The 15157-nt window shown below is 45.2% G+C and overlaps 1 protein-coding gene across 1 annotated transcript in view; it reads left to right on the top strand.

Annotated features, from left to right (window-relative positions):
- Positions 1 to 2066: 2066 nt before the first annotated feature.
- PRR36 (proline rich 36) overlaps positions 2067 to 15157 on the top strand; it is a 67352-nt gene continuing 54261 nt past the window's right edge. Inside the window, exon 1 of the mRNA XM_089661224.1 lies at positions 2067 to 2201. The gene's annotated coding sequence lies outside the window, so the exon portion shown is untranslated. The remainder of the gene's footprint in view (positions 2202 to 15157) is intronic.

Below are 15157 nucleotides of genomic sequence, written 5' to 3'. Positions count from 1 at the left end.
TAAACCCACAACAGTAAAATCAGTCTGTATATGCAGTATAGCATGCTTGTTATACTCACTGTGGAACCTAAGGGGTTAATCCTCTACCTTGTGTAAAAAGGATGTTTGATCCTGTTTTTTCTGATCCTTCCCTTCTTCCACAGTCCCAGACTCATCTCCTTATAGAACAGAGCCTTGGGGGCAAGCTGCACATGCTCAGTTTGGTGTGTATTGCTAGAGAGTTTTTTTTTTGGGGGGGAGAGTGCATGTGATCAGCACAAGGACAATCAGCACTGTCCAGACAGAGGGTTAGGGGTCCTGCAGCTTCATAGGACAATCAGGGGAGAATGAAAACTCCTCCTACAAGCTTTAACCAGTTCTCTGCTAGACACTGATAGAAACACAAGACAAGTCACAAGCAGTCACAAGACTGCTCTAACTGCTGATGAGAAAAGGTATTTAGAAGTTTATTTTTACTAAAATAATTGCATTTCCATGTTGTGTGTACTGTGGGAGACCAGATATAGTGAATGCAGGATCCTGGGCGACCAGATATAATGAATGCAGGGTCCTGGGAGACCAGATATAGTGAATGCAGGGTCCTGGAGAGACCGTATATAGTGAATGCAGGGTCCGGGGAGACCAGATATAGGGAATGCAGGGTCCGGGAAGAGCAGATATAGTGAATGCAGGGTCCGGGGAGAGCAGATATAGTGAATGCAGGGTCCTGGGAGACCAGATATAGTGAATGCAGGGTCCGGGGAGAGCAGATATAGTGAATGCAGGGTCCTGGGAGACCAGATATAGTGAATGCAGGGTCCTGGGAGACCAAATATATTGAATGCAGGGTCCTGGGAGACCAGATATAGTGAATGCATGGTCCAGGGAGACCAGATATATTGAATGCAGGGTCCGGGGTTCAGTAACACTTTAATGGTTAGCACTTCTGCCTTGCAGCACGATGGTACGCCATTTAAATACTGGCTAGAACACTATCTGTATGCATGGAGTATGCATGTTCTCCCTGTGCTTGCATGGGTTTCCTCCCACACTCAAAAAACATGCTGGTAAGTTAATTATTTCCTGTTTAAAAATGGACCTAGTATGATATTCTATGGAGTCCAAAATGACTGCCACAACTTCTACCTGCCCCAACATCAACTTGATAAGCACTTTGAGTCCACAGAGAGACAAGTGCTATACCAATGAACTAAAAATAATAACTAAACACATAGATAGTTGGTGCTATAGGTCTCCAGGACTTCTCCAGAGCTTCTCTCATCCTTTGGAACTCTCTACCCCAGTATGTGCGGCTGTCTCCTACTCTGTCCAGTTTTAGGCAATCCCTGAAAACCGTCTTTAGAGAAGCCTATCCTTCCTCCGCCTAAAAACTGATTTTTTTTTTCTCCCATCAGCTCATCCTGCACAGTTATTACCTTTTGTACCACTTGACCCTCCCTATTAGATTGTAAGCTCCCAGGACCGCCCCCCTAACCCTCTGTATTGTAACTGTACTGTCTCCCTTTCTAATGTACAGCACTGTGCAAACATTTGGCATTATATAATAACTATAAATAAATAAAAATGTAAATAATTATTATAGTGCTTGTGAATCGTAAAAACCTCAGCATCTTTTTCTTGGCCATGTACTAACAGCGTATGGCAGAACACATGGCAGCAGAAAACATCTGCTTTAAAGAGCTGAATAATTAATTTAACATATGGATCTGGCCTAAAACTGTAGCACTGGCCTTCCTAGAATTGATGTGAACATACATTGGCGCAGCACACAGCTTCCTCCCCGGAGCCTTATAAATCCTCCTTCCTACCTTCTGGCCATTTAACGAGGCAGATTGCCATGGAAATGCAGCCTGCAGCAAGGAGGGGGCAGCGCAATGCTCTGACTGTGCAATGATCTGCAGGGGTTAATGGTTTGCTCCTAATGAAGGGGTTAAGCCATCCAGTGCAGAGGACAAGAGTGCCACCTAATGGTGAAAAAAGGGGGTTACATTGTCACCTAGCACAGGGAGGGGACTGAGTCTTTGCATTAGAGGTTCCTCCTGTGTGTGTGTCACTTTTTAATGTAAATTACAACATGATGTGACAAGATTGTCTAGAAATTCCTGTTGCCTGACCCAGATATGGGAGTGATGCAGAGGTGGAGCAGGAGGTGAAGGGGATATTGTGTCATTGACTTCGCAGCACCTGTGTTTATCCAGAAGGTATTGCAGTGTATGTGGGGGAGAGTGGTGGTGCTTTAATTTAAAGGTGGAGAATGGGGTGTTTGTGTGTTGTGGTGGTAAGGGATGACATCATGCCTATAATCTGCGGAGTGGGTGGTGGCTTTTCCATACCACTTCTATATATAAATGGACTCAAGTTTTATAAGTCTGGCTGGTGATTGGAGTGGGTTGATGTATTTCACTTTCATTACGTTCTTGCCAATGTTCTTCTTGTGTCTGTTTGTGTTCTTGTTTCTTATCTAAACAAATTACATTCTAATAATGGATATGGTCCTGGGTCAGGAAACGGAGTTATTTGTAATGTGCATTCATGGCCAGGAACATACAGTATGTATGCTAGAGGATTGCATGAAAGAGAGATGCAAACAAAGGTTTGTGTAATTGTAGGAGTATTTTGTTTATGCATAATTCCGTTTATAATGAGAGTCTAGTTTCTGGCAGTATATCTAGTATAAGGGTGCATTTTAAGAGCTGAGAATTCCAATTAGATGTGAGAACCCCAGTGGGGGTTCCTGTGATTAGCTGCGGGTGGCAGCCCCATTAAAAGCAATGGGAAGCTGCTGGCCCCCGGAACTAATTGTGGGCACTCGTGTGTAATCTTTCATGCAGCAATCATCTGCGAGTGATCAGCCCTGGGTGCAAACAGTCTGCATCCAGGGCCAATTACTGCATGAGAGATTACACCAGCAAATTCACACTTACCCCATGGGCCCATCAGCTTGAAATGTACATGCAAATCTATTCATAAGGGCTCATGTATGTGATTTTACGCAAGATGTTACTGGCAGTAAGATTCTACGTGAAATCCTGTCTGTACTCATGTAAAACTTGAGCTAACCTTTACATGTGTACAATGTAAAAGAAGATGCAAGCAGTTCATGCTACTTGGCATCCTAGGTTGTTAGGAAGAAACTGATCCTCCCGGACTAATACAGATCCTTAGCATTCTAGGTTGCAAAGACATATGCAGCTCCTGCCACGATTCATCCTAGATTGCTAAGATGCAACTGATCCTGCCACTTGGCATACTACGTTGTTAAGAAGAAACTGATCCTGCCATTTGGCATAATAGGTTGTTAAAAAGCAACTGATCCTGCCACTAGCATCCTAAGTTGCTAGGATGCAACTGATCCTCCTGGACTAATACAGATCCTTAGCATTCTAGGTTGCAAAGACATATGCAGCTCCTGCCATGTATCATCCTAGATTGCTAGGATACAACTGCACCCGTCACTTATCATCCTAAGTTGCCAGAATGTATCCTGCCATTTAGTATCCTAGGTTGCTAGGACGCAGGTGGTTTTGGTTGCTAGGACAGAGACAGTCACTGCCATTTAACATCCTAGGATAAAACTGATCTTACCACTTGGCATCCTAGTTTGAAGGGATGCAGGCAGATCCTGCCACTTATCATCCTAGATTGCTAGCATGCAACTGATCCTGCCACTTGGCATCCTGGGTTGTTAGGGACTAATACAGATCCTGACACTTAGCATTCCAGGTTGCTAGGACATATGCAGTCCTGCCACTTATCATCCTAGATGGCTAGGACACAACTGATCCCGTCACTTATCATCCTAGGTTGCCAGAATGTATACAGCATCTGCCATTTAGTATCCTAGGTTGCTAGGACGCAGGTGGCTTTGGTTGTTAGGACATAGACAGTTCCTGCCATTTAGCATCCTAGAATGAAACTGATCCTGTCACTTGGCATCCTAGTTTGAAGGGACGCAGACAGATCCTGCCACGTATCATCCTAGATTGCTAGGACGCAAATGATCCTGCCACTTGGCATCCTAGGTTGTTAGGGAGTAAGACAAATCCTCCCACTTAGCATTCTAGGTTGCTAGGATGTAGGCAGGTCCTGCCACTTGTCATGCTAGATTGCTAGGACACAACTGATCCCGCCACTTACTATAGCATCCTAGGTTGCCAGAATGCATACAGCTCCTGACATTTAGTATCCTTGATTGCTAGGATGCAGGTGGCTTATGCTGCCTTAGCTCTTCTTTACCCCTAACCCCTCCAAAATCCTCATGCCACTTACAGCACATTCTGACCAATCAGAAACCAGAAGTATATGTGAACCCATTCACTGAAATGTCATATCAGTTTTAAAGGCGTGTTTGTAGTAACGTCAGCCCTCTAAAGAGTGATCTGTGTTGGACTTTTTTTCAGAATGTGTTTAGCAGGAGGAGAGAAGACATTAGGTCACCACCTCACCAAGATGACACAACCATGATGCAACCATGAGCAGGGACAGTTGTGAGCGAGGTTTGGCAAAGCCTCATGCAGTGGAATAGGTTGCGCTCAGCTGGCGTTACTGCATGGCAAATGCAACAGAGGGTTTAATTCTTGCTGCGGAGCGGAGCAGAGCAGAGCAGGGCAGTGCAGCCTTAGCATGTGTACAATCCTATCTGCTGCCTTTGTAGCTTAATGGCGAGCAGTTTGAGACAGTAAAATTGTGGCCCAACCATATGTTTTTACTGCCATCCAACCGCGTGTGTAAATGAGCCCCAAGGGAAAATTCACGCTTTTTACAACCCCCCCACAGCCTCCTACTCGTCCAGAAGCATTATCTACTGCTATTCACTTTCCCTGATACATGGATAACCTTTCCCTACACTGTCCACTTGCAAAATGCATGGCAAGCCTGGGAGCATGGGTCTTAAATAGGCTCTGCCTGACCCAAGATGGCCACCAGAGTCACATGGGGTTACAGCATCCAACTGCATCACTTCCCCAGTGACCCAGGAAACCATAGAGGGGTATGTTCCTCCTGCCTTCCTCTCCTCCTGCAATGCCACTGCAGTTGAGCGCCACCTGCAGTAGAGAAAAGAGACTGCACCTGCCTACAGACTGCTGTTCCATCAGGTGTGGTCCTTCTGAGCAATGGGAGGGTGGGAAGCAGTGTCGTTTATATCCCTTGGGCGTGTCCAGGAGTCTTGGGGATAATTGGAGCCCAGGGGATTTTGGGGAGCCCCGTGCCCACCTCTGGGGGCATTTATCAGGAAACCCACCCTAAAAAATGCCATGCAGCCATTACTGGAGTGCATGCAGACTCAAAGTTCATGATACACAGTGCTTTAGCAAACTAAATGTCATTAGGTTAGGTTTTACTACTCTAATTAGTCCCTGACACTATCAGGGTATGCCATAAACCTGCAGGAGCTATCATTAGAAGAGAGCCACCAGCTGAGGTCAGGCAGCTTGTGGAAGGATTTCTAGGCTGGGAGGACCCCCGGAGCATCCAAGCATGGAGAGAAGGATATTTCATTGTGCCTCCAGTGCAGTCATGGGGTGGAGGGGCCAGGCAGCCCACTCCTCCATTAATTAGCACAGCACCGGCATTGAAAATGTCTATGGCCACCACCGGCTCCATGCTTTGAGAAGTGTGAGTGAATAGACAAGGAAAGCATCACTACCATTCCTTTATCATCCCGAGACTTTTGTTCTTTCCGCTGTTACAAGAGGTTATTACATTCTGTATTCAGTCGTAAGTAAGGAATTCCCACTTCTTCGGCTGTCCACCGCACATCACTACAACTCTCCCCACCAAATATTGAATTTCACTCAAGGAGAAAATAACCTATTAAACAGACTTCTTCCATTTATAAAGATCTGCTGCCTGTCATCAATAATTCACACTAGCCAAAGTCCGGCCTTAACTATTATTTTAGATGGAAGGACGCTGAAGAAGGAATTTCTCTCATGGAGTCTGTTCCGGCTTGCCTGTGCAGTGGTGGAGGACTTGCTGTGAACTGCCTCTGACTTGTTTTTGCATTCACATTGATTTCTTTGATAAAGAAAAGCGGTTTAGACATGAAGAAGCCTCCTAAAGCTCAACTCCAGGCACAGAAACTTTCATTTAAATATGTATTTATTCCAGGTACTTATATAGCACCGTAAAATTTACGCAGAGCTTTTACATATTGATTACACATTCACATCAGTCCCTACTCTCAAGGAGCTTGCAATCTAAAGTCCCTAATGCACAATCGTACATACTAGGTCAAAGTCAGACAGGAGCTATTTAACCTAACAGCATGTTTTTGGAGTGTGGAAGGAAACCAGAGAACCTAGAGGAAACCCACACAGGCACAGGGAGAACATGCAGCTCCAGGCAGGTAGTGCCATGGTTGGGATTTAAACCAACAACCCCGGTGCTGCCAGGTTGACGTGCTAACCACTTAGCCACTGTACTGTTAACCACTTAAGCAGATAAATCCACTTTGTGTACTATGAATGCCTTTGCAAACCCAGATATCACCTTGTAAATGTAGTAGTGACATCATCATTGTGCCTGAAAAACATGCATACATGGAAGAAGCGCCAGACCAGAAGATAAGAGTCCAAATTCATGTCTTGGTACTTTGATATAAAACAGCCAATGCGTTATGGGGGTCAAAGAACTCCCCCTTCATCAGGGCTTCAGGTAAGAATGAGAACCTTGAATGGACTCAAAGTAAAGCTTTCCTGTGTGATTCTGTGCAGGGAAGTGGATTGCTGGATCAGAAGAATCACTGAGTCTGCATAAGCAATCAAGAAAATAGTTTTATCAACCTTTTTTTAGCCAAGGCACCCTTTACAATTATGCATCCCGGGACACCCTATTCTAAAATGTAAAAAACTAAATGAATAGTTTTATATAACACAGCAACATCTACAGACGTAGGACACCCAATGCTAGAAATGATTTATTCTTCCAAAGCAAATACACCTTTGCACTCTGGTACAGACTAGTACCCCAATGTTTCTCTTTTCCCTCCCTTTTTTCCCTTACTCAGCTAATGTGACCCCAGTGCTGATGGAGAGAGGCAGGAAAGAGGCAAACAGGGATATTGTGCATGCGCCCAATGCCATCCTTACCAACCGATGACATCATTCCTGTGCGTTTCCCACAACCAGGGGCAGACTGACAACTCATTGGGCCCCCGGGCAATAGGGGATCATGGGACCCCTGTGTCCTTGCCCACACTCAAAGCACACCCAAAGAAGCCTATAAAAAGGTACCAGGGGCATTTCATGGGGCCCCCTACTGACCCTGGGCCCTCGGGCAGTGCCCGAGTACTTGAATGGTCAGTCTGCCCCTGCCCGCACCGCATAGCAATCACACTGTGCTCTCTGCGGGTGCCAATGGAAAGTTAACGATTCCCCAAAAGCAGATCATAAACGCAGTGCGTTTGCCTGAACTGGATCACATGGGTATAGACACCCATGCAATCCTTTTCCAGTGCGAATAAAAGAAAAAGCTGGCCGCACCTTTTTGATGTGCATGAGGTTCGATTTGAGCCATTCAGAATGAATGGACGCAGAATCGCACTGCGCAGAATCGCATGTGATTTGCATATTGTGATTCCTGTGCGCTTCACATGTGAATCTTGGCCTAAAGTAAACTGTATTGACATGGCACAAACTGACATTTCAATAGGCCCTACTGGGTGCAGGGCGGAGCGAGGTGATGGATTGCATCTCACTGCACTGCACTGGAAAAAAGTACTGCATGCCAACCACCAAACATGATGGTGTGAACTGGTCTGGTAGGATACAAGGCATTTTACCTTGAATTGCAGTGGTACTGTAAAGGAATAGCTGCTGGGTGCAGCCCCACTGTACCTGGTGTGAATGGCAGTGGCGTCCCTAGGGGGGTGCAGGGGGTGCGGATCGCACTGGGTGACACCATCACAGGGGGTGCAGGAGCTGGATGCCAGCAGAGCTTCTGGGCTCTGTGAAAGTCCTGGACAGTTATTGGGGTGATCCCAGATGCCCCTGGTGTAGCATTAAAATGAGTATCCCCTGAAGATATGTATCCTCTGAAGAAATTGTGCATGCGCAGGTTTCAGGCCAAAGAAGCCGATCGCCGATCTCCGACTGTAGCACAGAGCTGCCACAGTTAACCCCTTACAGGCTGCAATCCGCTGAAGCTGATCCCGTGGATCACTAGGACTTGCAAGATCAGTTAACCCCGTATAGGTTGAACTGATCTTGCAACCCATAGTGATCCGCGGGATCAGCTTCAGCGGTTTGCAGTCTGTAAGGGGTTAACTGTGGCAGCTCTGTGCTAAAGTCAAAGATCATCCTCTTCGGCCTGAAACCTGCGCAGTTGCTTCAGGGGATACATATCTTCACGGGATACTATTTTACAGCTACACCGGCACCGCTCCTTCCTCTCTGGAGGGGTGACACCACGTGTTACCGCAGCGGGTGACTCCAACCCTATGGTGAATGGGCCATAAGTCTAGGTTCACACCTATGCAGTTTGCGTTTGATCCATTTTTGCATTACATTTTGCGTTGCGATTTTTTACGTGTTTTTGATGCATTTTTGACTCGTTTTACTTTTTTTTTTTTCTAGTTGCTAGGCAGATTTAAAACGCATCAAAAATGCAGAAAACACACATTGAAAATGCACCAAAAATGCATTACATGCTTTTTTGCAGTATTTCCATTGAAGTCTATAAAACTTAAAATGCAACTTTTTGAGTTAAAAAAAGTCCCTGACCCTTTCCAGAAAACACACCGGGTGAAAACGCGGAGATGTGAACCTGTCCCATAGGATATCATGTTAAATGGACTGTAGTGCGTTTCTGCAGAAAACGCATAAGTGTGAACCTAAGGTAAAAGTCATTTTAGGAATACAGGTTTAAGACCATTTTAAGCTATATTTTCAATAGCACGGCATCCATTCATATCCAGAATGTTTATGTTTGAGCTTGCTGACCATTTAACCACTTGAGCACCTGAGGATTTACCCCCCTTAATGACCAGGCCTTTTTTTGCTGTTTGGCGCTGCACTAATTCAAATGATAATTGCGCGGTCATGCAATGCTGTACCCAAACAAAATTTACGTCCTTTTTTCACACAAATAGAGCTTTCTTTTGGTGGTATTTTATCACCTGTGCGCTTTTTATTTTTTGCGCTATAAACAAAAAAACCACGAAAATTTTGAAAAAAAACAATATTTTCTAATTTCAGCTATAAAAAATATATCGTAAACTCAAAGTTAGTCATAAATTTAAGCCAAAATGTATTCTGCTACATGTTTTTGGTAAAAAAATCCCAATAAGTGTATATTTATTGCTTTGTGGGAAAGTTATAGCGTCTACAAACTATGGTATAGATACTGCAATTTATGCCTTTTTTTGCTATACAGCGCTGCACTAATTCAAATGATAATTGCGCGGTCATGCAATGCTGTACCCAAACGAAATTCACGTCCTTTCTTTCACACAAATAGAGCTTTCTTTTGGCGGTATTTGATCACCTGTGCGCTTTTTATTTTGTGCGCTATTATAAAAAAAACACGAACATTTTGAAAAAAAACAATATTTTCTACTTTCAGCTATAAAAAATATATCGTAAACTCAAAGTTAGTCATAAATTTAAGCCAAAATGTATTCTGCTACATGTTTTTGGTAAAAAAAATTCTGTGCATTAGCGGGCAAACTGGCGCTATCTGGGAGGGGCGCTAACACTATCGGAAGTCACCAGTGACACTAATACAGTGATCAGTAAAAATCTGTTCACTGTAATCAATGACACTGATGACAGGGCAGTGAAGGGGTTAACTGGGGAGGGGAGATCAAGGGGTTAAATGGGATTTCTGGTGCACTAGTGGGCAAACTGGCGCTATCTGAGAGGGGAGCTAACACTATCGGAAGTCGCCAGCGACACTGATACAGTGATCAGTAAAAATCTGTTCACTGATCAATGACACTGGTGACAGGGCAGTGAAGGGGTCAACCCAGGGGGGGGGGGGGGGCGATCAAGGGGTTAGACGGGATTATTGGTGTATTAGCGGGCAATCTGGCGCTATCTGGGAGGGGCGCTAACACTATCGGAAGTCGCCAGCGACACTGATACAGTGATCAGTAAAAATCGGTTCACTGATCAGTGACACTGGTGACAGGGCAGTGAAGGGGTTAACTGGGGGGGGGAGATTAAGGGGTTAAATGGGATTACTGGTGTACTAGCGGGCAATCTGGCGCTATCTGGGAGGGGCGCTAACTCTATCGGAAGTCACCAGCGACACTGATACAGTGATCAGTAAAAATCGCTTCACTGATCAGTGACACTGGTGACAGGGCAGTGAAGGGGTTAACTGGGGGGGGCGATCAGGGGGTTAAATGTGACTTAGGTGTGTTCTAACTGTTAGTGTAGTGCTTTGTACTCACTTTTACTGTGTCTTCTTCTCTGTCTGGAACGGAATGTGTCCAGGCAGAGAAGAATGACATCATATCCTGTCCTGTGTAAATGTCAACACAGGACAGGATAGGACAGGGACCGATCGTCTGATTTCAGCCAGACATCACTGGCTGAAATCTAATGATTGATCCCTCCGGGATCGAATGGTGTCACCCGCGGGTCGGCAGGAGCGCACGCGCGCGCCCCCTGCCGGCGAGAACGGCGGGAGCGCGGAACCAGTTTTAAAACGTGGTTTTGCACCTGAGTGCCGCCCTGCACACGTATATATACAGTGGCAGGGCGGCAAGCTGTTAATGAAAGTAGGACAAGCTTCCTCGAAGGGTAAAAGTAGCGATGTTGCTCCATGGCGGTTTTAGGGTTCAGTTTTCCACTTGTGTGTACAGTTGTGCTCAAAAGTTTGCATACTCTTAGAAAAAAGTTTGTTCCATTTTTAAAGAAAACATGAGTGAGCCGGCAAAACACATTTCTTATGTCTCTTATGGGATTCATGTTCTGTAACTGTAGGCCATAACCAGGGGTGGACTGACAACTCATGGGGCCCCCGAGCAATAAGGGATCATGGGGCCCCTGTGTCCTCGCTCACACTCAAACCACACCCAAAAAAGCCTATGAAAAGTACCAGGGACATCTCATGGGGCCCCCTACTGATCCTGGGCCCTCGGGCAGTGCCCTAGTTCCCCAATGGTCAGTCCACCCCTGGCCATAACAGAATGGCACAATCATAAAACAAAACCTGGCAGCAAGTAAACAAATGAAATGCCCCCTGAAAAGTCTGCATACCCTTAGTTCTTAAACCTGTGTATTGCCCCCTTTGGCATCAATGACAGTGTGCAATCTTCTGTAATAGTTGTCTATGAGGCCCCGAATTCTTGCAGGTGGTATAGCTGCCTGTTTGTCTCGGCACAATGCCTCCAGGGCATGCAAAGTCTTTGGTCGTCTTGCATGAACCGCACATTTGAGATTTCCCCAGAGTGGATCGATGATATTAAAGTCAGGAGACTGTGATAGTCACTCCAGAACCTTCACCTTTTTCTGCTGTAACCACTGGAGCGTCAACATGGCCTTGGTTTAGGGTCATTGTCGTACTGGAAGTTCCAAGAGCGTCCCATGCACAACCTCCGTGCAGAAGAATGCAAATTGTCTGCCAGTATTTTTTGATAACATGCTACATTCATCTTGCCATCAATTTTCACAAGATTCCCTGCACTTTTAGAGCTAACACCCCCCCCAAAACATCAGTAAGCCCCCACCATGCTTCACAGTGGGAATGGTATTCTTGTTGCTATAGGCCTTGTTGACCTCTCTCCAAACATAGCACTTGTAGTTGTGACCAAAAGCTCTATTTTGGGATCATCACTCCAGATTACAGTGTGCCAGAAGCTGTCAGGCGTGTCAGGGTGTTGTCGGGCATATTGTACCTGGGTTTTTTGAGGCATTGGTGCAATAAAGCCCTCTTACTGGCAACTCGACCATGCAGCTAATTGTTGTTCAAATATCATCGTATTGCATTCCTTGAAGCAACCACATTGTCCTTTTCCAGAGCAGCCTGTGTTTCTCCTGAGCTTACCTGAGGGTTTTCTTTGTATCCTGAACAATTTTTTTGGCAGGTGTGGCTGCAATATTTCTTGGCCTACCTGACCTTGGTTTTGTATCAAGAGATCCCTGAACCTTCCACTTCTTAATCAGTGATTGCACAGTACTGACTGGCATAGTCAAGGCTTTGGATATCTTTCTATAGTCTTTTCCATTTTTATAAAGTTCCATTACTTTATTATGCAGGTCTTTTGATAGTTCTTTTCTGCTCCCCATGGCTCAGTATCTAGCCTGCTCAGTGCATCCACGTGAGAGCTAACAAACTCATTGACTATTTATACATAATTGCAATTTAAAAAGCCACAGATGTGGAAAATGAACCTCTAAATGCCATTTTAAGCTGTGTGTGTCACCTTGTGTGTCTGTACCAAGGCTGGACATTCCAGGGGATGGAAGCTTTTGATCAGGGCCATTTGGGTGATTTCTGTTATCAATATGATTTAAAAAGGAGCCAAACAACAATGTGATAGAAAATGGCTTCATAGGATCATTATCCATTGGCATGATCAGTTGTATTTTCAATATCCATACCGGAATTTCACCATTTCTGCCAGGGTATGCAAACATTTCATCACAGCTGTATATAGAGGAATGGGGGGAACACAATGCACACCCTGTATAACACACTATAGTAATGTGACTGTAAGGGAGGGGAGCGGTCTTTGTGCCGAGCTCTGAGGGTTTCAGCATTGTGGTTGCCAGGCAGAGAGTTTGCCCATGCTGTGTTCTCAGACATTGTGTTCCATTATCGCATGAGTCATGTCGGGGGGGCCGCACTGAAAGGCTGGCATAGGAAATAATGCTGAGTGATTGCGAGCTCCCAGATCATAGCACATTACAGAGCTTAACACTGAGCAGCGATCAGATGAAGTATATCAACTGGATCTCAGGAGAACGCGCACATTTAGGCCTCATTCACACTGGAACCGGTCAAACCTGCATTTATATGCAGGACATTTCTAAAGGTATAATGATGCATGTAATGATTTTTCAATGGTGCCGGTCATACTGAGCATTTAGGTGCGGTCAGTTTAGCTGCGTTTACAGAAAATCAAATTCTGCGCATCCAGGTTCTGATTACAAACTCCCCATGCAGGTAAATGCGACTAAGGCTCATACACATGGGCAAGAAAAATGCTGTGTTTAGATGCGTACAGCCAGTGGCATCCCGAGGCAGGTGCGGGGGGTGCGGCCCGCACCGGGTGACACTGACCGCACAGGGTGACACCGGACCCGCTCCACGAAAAGGTAAGTTGTAAAGCAAGCCGACGATCCCCGCAGGATGTATGGGATCTGCGGACTGGGGAGCATAATGGATCAGACTCTGATCCATTATGCTCAATCCGCAGATCCGATCCATGCTGCGGGGATCGTTGGCTTTCTTTACAACTTACCTTTTCGTGGAGCGGGTCCGGTGTCACCCCGTATAGGTTGCATGCCAACAATCCCTGCGGGATGGATGGGTTCTGCGGATTTGGGAGCATAATGGATCGGACTCCGATCCATAATGCTCAATCCGCAGATCCGAACCATCCTGTGGGGATCGTCGGCATGCAACCTATACGGGGTGACACCGGACCCGCTCCATGAAAACGTAAGTTGTAAAGAAAGCTGACTATCCCCGCAGGATGGATCGAATCTGCGGATTGAGCAGGGGCAGACTGACCATTCGAGCACTCGGGCACTACCTAAGGGCCCGGGGTCAGTAGGGGGCCCCATGAAATGCCCCTGGTACCTTTTATAGGATTTTTTTGGGTGTGCTTTGAGTGTGGCCAAGGACTCAGGGGCCCCATGGTCCCCTATTGCCCGGGGGCCCCATGAGTTGTCAGTCCGCCCCTGAGATCGAGCATAATGGATCGGAGTCCGATCCATTATGCTCAGTCCGCAGATCTGATCCATTCTGCGGGGATCGTCGGAGGGGGTGTCACCAAGTGTTATCACACAGGGTGACACTAACCTTAGGGACGCCTCTGCGTACAGCAGATAGTTTTGTACACCTCAGTACTATAATCATCAATGCCCCTGTACACACAGCTGTGTCTACATGCAAAAATGTGTGCTGCGGTTAATCAGGCGCAAAAAAAGTAGGATGCAGCTGCAGATTTTAGGCTGCTTTCACACTCTTCCGCCGTTGCATTAAAAAAAAGCAGAAAATCCATGACCATGAAATCCTACGAAACACTTCAGCCTGGTCTGCTGCATTTTGTACAATCCTGCTTGCTGCAGTTTTGGTGCATGTTTGGTGCGGTAAAAGAAATGTAGCAAAAACGCACCTCCCATTGAAATGAAAAAAAAAGTCACCTGCGGTTGCGCATTTGCCGCGTTCTTTGAGTTTCATGTCCTGTGAAAAATACACTGTGAACATGGTAAAAATGCGGCAAAAATGTGGCAAATGTGTGGGCATAAAAGTGCATAAACGCAAGTACTTTAAGCGCGTAATTTACACAGGATCTTTCTTTCATGCAGAAAATACGCGTCTAAATGCAGCGTTTTAGAACTCATTTACACCAGATGTAATTGAATGTATATTCAAGAAAAATATCTCAGTAAACCTAGTGCACACTGTTGTGGTACTTTCATGTCCTTTTAAATAAAATGTACAGTATGCTGCATTTTATTTATTTTTTTATTTGCATGTAAACTTATGAGAACACGTTTAAAGGCACTGAAATCATGTAAAACTCATAAAGAAAAATTATAAATAATGCCTAAAAAATGCAGCAAATACACTGCAAACACGCCACAATGGCCTTACAAATGCATGTAAACTATATACTGAACGCAGGGATAAAATGACGCATGCAGTGAACATAGGCAAGGATTAACCACTTCAGTACTGGACAGTTTTACCCCCTTCATGCCCAGGCCAATTTTCAGCTTTCAGCGCTGTGACACTTTGAATGACAATTGCGCGGTCATGCAACACTGTACCCATATGACATTTTTATCATTTTTTCACACAAATAGAGCTTTCTTTTGGTGGTATTTAATCACCACTGAGTTTTTTATTTTTTGCTAAATAAAACAAAAAACACCTGAAACTTTTGAAAAAAATGCACTTTTCTTCGTTTCTGTTATAAAATTTTGCAAATAAATAACATTTCTTCATAAATTTAGGTCAAAACATATTCTGCTAC

Source organism: Staurois parvus, unplaced genomic scaffold, assembly GCF_062004578.1.
Source record: "Staurois parvus isolate SC_StPar_1 unplaced genomic scaffold, SC_StPar_1.0 ptg001328l, whole genome shotgun sequence".
NCBI classification, from domain to species: domain Eukaryota; kingdom Metazoa; phylum Chordata; class Amphibia; order Anura; family Ranidae; genus Staurois; species Staurois parvus.
This window is presented reverse-complemented; position numbering and strand designations above follow the sequence as displayed.